The sequence below is a fragment of the Eupeodes corollae genome, chromosome 1 (genome assembly GCF_945859685.1).
Source record: "Eupeodes corollae chromosome 1, idEupCoro1.1, whole genome shotgun sequence".
Taxonomy (NCBI): domain Eukaryota; kingdom Metazoa; phylum Arthropoda; class Insecta; order Diptera; family Syrphidae; genus Eupeodes; species Eupeodes corollae.
This window is the reverse complement of record NC_079147.1, coordinates 291,023,374-291,031,522: the sequence shown is the minus strand read 5'-3', so window position 1 is coordinate 291,031,522 and position 8,149 is coordinate 291,023,374. Positions and strand designations below refer to the sequence as shown.

Sequence of the window (8,149 nt, the reverse complement as noted above, 5' to 3'; positions counted from 1 at the left end):
TTCTTTTCATTTCAAGCGGTTCCCTTGTTATTTAAGTTTTTCAACAAAGAAATTGAGTGCATCATTTTGGCTGGGAGCCTGATATTTTTTGTTTTTCAAATTTTCAATAATTCTAATTTTTGAAATTTCTCAGTCTTCAAGTCATCTAAATCTAAACCTAGACGTTGAGTTCAAACTCATTAGCTATCACAAAATAATGTTGTCAGGATTTGGTAAAAAAATAAAGTGGTCGTAAAAAACAATTGGTTTAGCGTTTCAAATATACATATGTAGATAGAATACTTCAATTTTTGATTGAATACTTTTCGAAGTTCGTTAAATAATAATTTGCTCTAAAATATAATTGACAAATTTTGTAAGTGCGCCAATGGGACGTTATCCATTTTACATATATTAATATCAAACACGAGCGAGGACGACGTATGACGTAAAATCTAAGTTCAGACAGAAGTATTTGTTCGTGATATACTTGAGATCAAACACATTGTTTAACGTTTTATTTATTAAATTGGTATACTAAAAACACTTTCTTATGGTCATTCAAAAATTGTGCTTAAAACGACAGAACGGATGCACGGTCGTACGACTTTTGTAAATCACAGGCTCTGTTTCTTTAAGAGTTATTGTGCATTAAAATTTCCGCATTTCAACATATTTAAAAATACACAAAATCAAATAATAACATTGGGACGCTTTTCAACATCGTTCCTTAAATATTCACTGAAAATCAATCTCAATGTACTCAATTTATATTACAATCAAAAGAACTCCATAAATTGCATCACCCGGATGTTGAATTATTCACAAACTAATTCAAAATCACTATTTTTCCACGTTCGTCGTCGTTCGAAAAAAAAGAAGAAATCCTACTCTACGTTAATATTCCTCCACAAAGTCAGTGCAAAAAAATAAATTATTATTCTCATTTCAGTTGGTAATTTGTATGTTACAAATGTACTTATATTAACATTCCTATAAGTTCCTCCATCGCATAAAAATGGTAACCGCAAAATCACCCCCGCTTCCAACAAAAAAAAAAGTTTCCATTTTGTGTCTACTTCCTTTGCAAATGTTTAGGATATAATAATAAATTCCATTTTTGTTTACTTAAAGTTATACAAAACGAATCATTGACTGCCTGTCCTGTGCCTAACTAGCTAACTAGATGGAGCAGCTATAAAACACTATGAATGTGTCCAGCCGTGAACCGATCTTCGGTTTTCGTTTTTCGTTTTTTGGTGTTGTTTACACGAGAATTCAATTCCATTACATGACCAAAGTCGTCATGTTGTCGACACGACGACGACGCGACGAGACGAAGGACGTCGCGTCCTCGACATCAACATTTTCGAAGGACGAAACAAATATTCCCAAAGGGAAAAATACTATACCAAGCCATACCTAACCTACCTACCCAAGTACACTCAAAGCAGGGAGAGAGTTAACAAAAAATAAAAATGTTATGTACATAATTCCGAACTGGCCGAAAATTTGTAAACGAAAAAGTTTTTGCAAAAACCAAACGAACGTTGGAAAACCGTTCATTCCAGCAATGGACAAATATTTGTCCACCAATCTCGTGGCAAATTCAACCGGAGAGTTGAGTCCTTCATCCCGTGTCCTTGTGCCTTGCCGGAGAACTGAAACCGTGGCCGATGTCGAGGCCGTGGTGCGGTTGATGATGGTCATTGGCTTGGTCGGATTGTTGGTCTTTGGTGGGAGGTAAATATTATTGAAAAAGTTTTGTTGGCCAAATAGAAATTATAATAATGAAGCTTACAAAAGTAAAAATACCATCAACAACGACGAATAGCTTCACTGCTAGTTTTCCACTAGAAGTAGTACCAGTACCAGGACCACCAGGATTACCTATGTACAAATATAGTAGGAAACAGATATATAAGCTCCAAGTGTTTTAGCCGGAATTAAAAAAGTTAAAATAGGATGATGCTATGATGACAACAGCTAACGGCGGCGGAGACGGCGGCGGCTATGCGGCGGAAGCAGGTGGATGGAAGCAGGCAGGCAGTAGTCTCAATGCAAATGAAAATTTATTGATACAACAAATAAGGAAATTTATTATTGAGAAGAGATTTTGTTTGAAGAAAAGAAAATTATTGAGGAAAAGACTTCCAGATCCAGTGACGTTTCTTTGGATGTTGAGCAAGAGAATATATGAAGGAAAAAAGTCATTCAAAGTTTTCGTTCGGTTATGCCAGACTTTATGAATTTTTTTTCAACCATTTTTTTCTTTGTACCAAAGAAACTACGGAGACACAGTAAAACTTTTTTGAAGTCAAGTTATCAACCGGAAGCCAGATATAACAAAATAAAGAAAACTATCGAGATAAATAGGCATATAAAAGAAAATTTCATGGCATTTTGAGAATTTTCCGAAGGAAGACGATTATGTTCTTGGAAGGAAGTTAAGCAATGATATTGATGGTATTGACATGATTTGAAAATGTACCCCTAACTTACTTGTAAATGGTAATGTTTCGGATTTAGTTTAATAAAATTAGGATTTGCTATATTAACTTTGCACCAAAAAAGGACCGATTTTTGTTTTTAAGAGATTACCACTATAATGACCATTTTGACTAAGCTTTACATTTTGTGTAACTACTCCTACAAATATTTATATTTATTTTGAAAGAAAGTTAGAAAATTCAGAATAATAGATCATTTTTCTAATCATTTTATTAGAACCTCAGGATAGTCAGTTTAGGTTAGGTTAGGTTAACGTGGCTGAGGATTTAGAATCCACACACTTAGGCCAAGAGAAAGGCCCATTGTGATACCACATGAATCTAGAGAATTACTTCTAACTAGTAGAACCATTTTGAGCTTTTTATAAAGCGAAGAAGATATTTAATATCCTTTTTAGCTAGTTCGCTGGGATTATCAAAAGAGTAGTCCCCCAGATGAAGTTTGCGTTTGAGTGAAAGAGCAGGGCAAGTGCATAAGAGGTGAGAAATTGTTTCCTCTTCTTCTTCGTCCATGCAGCTCCTACAGAAGTCATTTAAGGCTACGTCAAGTCGTATTGCGTGTCTGCCTATAAGACAGTGTCCTGTAAGGACACCTATTAGGGAGCCAATATGAAGTCTGCTTTGAGATAACAAGTCTTTAGAGCGCTTTAGGTCCAGTGAAGGCCATATGAGTTTTGTGGCTGCGCATGTTGGTAAGCTGTGCCACCTAGAATTTGCTATCGCAAAAGATGTTTCTTTTAGCATAAGTTTACATGTAGCTATCGGTATACCTATCTTCTCCCTTTAAGTTGAAATAGGTTTGACGGTTCCATTTTTAGTGAGTTCATCGGCTCTACAATTACATGTGATGTCTCTGTGGCCCGGCACCCAACAGAGGTTAATGTTAAATCAGTCAGTTTAAGTCTTAACTTTTTTCATTAGTTTTCAACAATTTGGCTTTTAACAACGCACGTCTCATTGTCCACTATTTTAACCAAACCTTAGTTTTTGGGTAGCATTACTCTCACTATAAACATGATTGGTAAGCTTAATTTCTTCGGCCTTAAAAATGTAGATGCTAATATTGATTTCGGGTGAAAATATACAAAACCACATAGAGTCCTTTAAGTTTTTCAATTTCAAAAGTAAAGCTAATAAAACACACAATATAAGTGTAAAAAACAATAACTTTAAAGAATTTAAATAAGCGGCTCAGGAAGACTTTTGCTAACCTTACAAATATGGTTTATTTACTTAAAACGATGGTAAATTGATAAATTTTAATAAATTGCACTTGTAGTAATTTTTTTCAGCTAAGCGTACATTTCCATAATGCACCGTGCTTAGCGCATCAGTATCGCTTTAACTTTTTCCAAAATGTTACCGATTGCTTGCTTAGTCGGTGGATGTTGTCAACCATAAGTATCGTCTACTTCGCTACTCCTGAAAAACTACTGTTGGAGTAAGTTTAGGATAATTTTATTAGTATTATCACACTTTAAGTTACAGCTGTGTTTGCCCGATGTCAAATGCCAGTATTATTAGCTTAAAACTACGAAAGAATGAATATAGGATTAAATGATAAGTATTGCATTCGTGAAAAATGGCGACCTCGAGATTTAAATAAAATAGTCTAGGGTTCGTAGAATATCTACCTTCATCTGTTATTTGGTTGTGACCAATATTTTATCAAAAATATCAATTGGTTTAACAGTTTTGGCTTAAGCTTTTGGAAAAAATTCTCAGATCAAATCAAGAAAAATAAGGTACTAATCAGGAAAAATGAATCCAGTTTTGTACCTTGGCTTCGCAATAAGTAAATTGCAACTTTTCGTTTACAATTTCATTAAATGAGCAAAATGAAGATATGACACTCAAAAATAATATTCCAACATTGCAAACAGCGAATTGCAATTCAATATTAATTTTTAAAGTTTGTTTTTATCGTAAATTTCAGCGAGAGTTTGTAGACTGAAATTGTTTTCTTGTAGATTATGAATCTTTTTTTTTTTTTTAAATACCTACAAACACAAGTGGTAAATTTCAACCTTTGTTTTCTAAGACTGCGACCAAATACATTCCTTTGCAAAGGAGAACCAAAGTTTTGATACTTATTTTTTTTTAAATTGCAACTTTTGAGTTGTAATATGTAGCTTTTAAAGATTAATTTACTTTTTATTTTCAAGCAATCATGTAGAGTTTCAAGAACAATTTTTTGCAAAATCAACAATCTTCATTAGTGATTTACAATATAAACTTATTGGTTTTCGTATTCTCGGGAATATTTTTTCAAATGATGGCGTGCCAAATCAAAAGTTGTTGTATGCAAATTGCAATGAATATATTCTAGAGCATAATAATTTACAAAATCTAAATTATATAAAAAAAGACACATTTGAAAGATTTCTATTTTTTGTTTTTAACTTATTTCTAGAAATACAAATTTAGAAACTTAAAACAAAAATATATTAAACTAGTTTTATTAATTTTTAGGTTTGAGATTTTATAAGCTGGCAATTCTTGAATTAAACATGAACAAATTCAACAGTTTTATGTTCATCTCTTGCAACAAAAACAATATTTTTCATTATTATTTCTATTAGAAATTAAATTTAAAAAATCACAAAAAATTCTTTTTTGGAAACAAAACCTTTATTTTCAAAAACAGAACAATAGTAAATTCCTAATTTACTAAACATAAAAAAAAAAACAAAACTACTTTTAAACATAAAATAATAAATATTTTTACTTTTTAAAACATTAACACAGCTTAAAGTTGAATAAAAAAAACTATACCTAATAAACTAATAAAAATAATAAATATAAATAGAATAGGAACTTCATTAACTTCATTCATTAAAAAAACACAGTTCAAAGTTGGATAAAAAAAAAGTTATACCTAATAAATTAATAAAAATATAAATAGAATAGGAACTTCATTTATTAAAAATAATTGCAAGCGACACAAATGAAATCCTCTTTTTCAGCATCTACAAAAGGCATTGCTGATAAAGGTTTACATTTTTTATGAAACCACGAATCGCAGTTGTCACAGCCAAAGTTTTTCATCCCCTCGTCCTCAACGTCTGTTAGGAAATCTTCATCGCAGACTGGGCATTTCGGGACATTTTTTTTGGTGTTTTTTGTTTTTTGTTTTTTCTGCCCTTTTCGTTTGGCGATTAAGCTTCCGCTTCTCAATTTCTGCGGATTTTTGCAGCTTCATGTGTTCCTTATTTTTTTGGAAAATTTTCCAAGCCACAGATGATATCGTTATCGGTGGTTTGTCGCTGTTTTGAATCTTTCTTTCTGCTACCTATCCCTAGGCTTCGGATATACCAGGTGTTTTTCGAATGGGGTCTTTCTTTCTGAAGTTGATTCTTTTGAGAAGCAAAAACAATAAAACTCATATCTAAACTTAAAAATATTTAAGAATCTTACCAACTTTTCCCACAATCTCGAAACACATTTTATGGAATAAAATTTCATCCGTAACATTTAAATCGGTAATTTCATCCCTATCCTCTTCAATTAATGGGTTTAAATTCGGTTGTTCTAGAATTATACAAGTAGTTTATTATGTTACAAGATCAAAGATACATTCAAATGAAAAATATAAGCTACCTGTGAAACTAAGCCGACTTGGCGAGGTACTGTCAACACTTCTAGACACCTAATGCTCAATTTCACAAGATGGTAATGTAATTTCAAGCGTATCTGGGTCCGAAGGAACTTTTAATAATTCGCCGCTAACATTAACTTCGTAAGTGCCTTCAATATCAATAACATTATCTAGGCTGACCGTATTCACAGAACATAATATCATATTCTCCCTCCTTTGGCTTTGTTGAGCTTGTTTTATTATATTTAAAATAATGTCGTGGTCAATATTATTCACTTTCAATTCATCTTTTACCGAGGTTACTACTCTGATTGTTTCCAAATCACTTTCATCGGAAATGGTTTCTAAAACATCGATGCCATTGTCAGCCTGGCCAACCATCTCCAAAGTGTTTTGGACGCATTTGGAGTAGTCCACAGCGTCAGGATTAAATGGCTAGAGCCCGCATTTTTTGAACGCGTTTTGTATTATTGTAGTTCTGTCCTTGCACTGCAGGACTCTGCCCAAAACTTCACAAAAGTTGTCCTTTTTAATACAATGCCCGGGATTGTTCCTGAATGCGCACACAATGTTTCGATAATCCGATTTTAGGCCTTTAAACGAACCCACATCGGCTGGTTGCATTATGTGTGTAGTATTGGGAGGGTGAGCATATAAAATAATAATCTTTGAACTGCAAAAATCGCTGAGTTCCATGGACATATGTGATTTATGCCCATCGACAAGAAATAAAACTGGTAGTTTAATTTTTTGTTCTATCAACCAAGGGTATAGCCCCTCCTTTACATATTGGAGGAATGTTTCGTTTCGCATCCAACCACTTTCAGTTTTCCCAAAAACCCAACCTGTTTGGGCGGCTTTGATTGTTTTCAACCATGCAGGTGACCTTTTATAGGGAAAAATTACCATGGGAGGAAGCGTCTTTCCACATGCAGAAAAAGTTAAGAGAACTGTCAGGGTCTCTTTTTCATTTGCTGTTTTGACTTGGTAGACGTTCTTATGCCACTTTGGGGCAAGAACGTTTCCCGTTTTTGGAGCCAGACTAACACCAGTCTCATCGCTATTCAAAATTCGTTTTGGGTCTTGAAGGATATCTTCCGCGTTTTCACTTTTTAAATAAACTTCGAGCTCTCGAAACCACTTTCGGATACCCTGCTCAGTTTTGAAATTGATTCAGGGCTACGAATACTCAAAGAAGGATGGCGCTTTAAGAATGTGTAGTACCATTTCTTTCCTGCTTTGTTTTCTTTAAACGGAGTTTTCCGACCATCATCGTTTAAAATTTTTTGTACTGTGCTAAGAAGATCTTCCGATCTTTGCGGAAAACCACACTTAGCCAGAGTGATAAGCCAGTTCACAAGTTTGGTCTCTTTTTCGAATGACAGAACAGTAGTTGGACCTTTCTTGCCGGGCTTATCTAAGGCTCTGCCATGAATACAGTCTTGAAGAGTGCTTCTAGAAATAGAAAACCTCCTTACAGCTTCTCTTATGGGAATTGTATTTACCCTAATCTCGAATAAAGCTTCGGTTAAATCTTTTTCCGTGTAAGAGGCTGTACGATTTTCTTTTCTTGAAGATTTCATTTTTCTGTATTTCTTTCTTGAGTACCGAAATATGTTTAAAATATTTAAATACATATATAATTTAATATATCAAAATAGGTAAATATTTTATAAGAAATAATGATTTTCCTCTTAAAGCTCTTCTTATTTTGGATAAAATTCCTAGTCACCCTCCGAAAAATCAGCTTCAAACATCAGATGGCTGCATAGAACATTTATATGCCACCAAATGTTACTCCACTCATTCAACCGATGGCGATGGACCAAAACGTTATAAAAGAAGCTTGCTATTGTCAATTATTGCAGCTGAAAAAGGTAGGTAGTGAAATGATAACAAAAATGCAAGGAATATGCAAAACGTTAAATTTTCTTATGTTGCATTAGAAAATATTTGCGAAGCGGTAAAAGAAATCACGATCAAGGATACGGTGTTCAATTAACGATCGGCTTGGGATAGCTTAAATGGTGCGGTCATTGCAAAGTGTTGGAAAAATATTTTT

At 33.5% G+C, this 8,149-nt stretch overlaps 1 long non-coding RNA gene across 1 annotated transcript; it reads right to left on the bottom strand.

Moving 5' to 3' along the window:
• Positions 1–5,788: 5,788 nt before the first annotated feature.
• On the bottom strand, positions 5,789–6,486 carry LOC129939979 (uncharacterized). The gene is made up of 3 exons (XR_008780586.1): positions 6,090–6,486; positions 5,907–6,020; positions 5,789–5,845 (listed from the first exon to the last, which is right to left on the bottom strand). It is a non-coding gene; the product is annotated as an uncharacterized LOC129939979 (long non-coding RNA).
• Between the last annotated feature and the right edge of the window lie 1,663 nt (positions 6,487–8,149).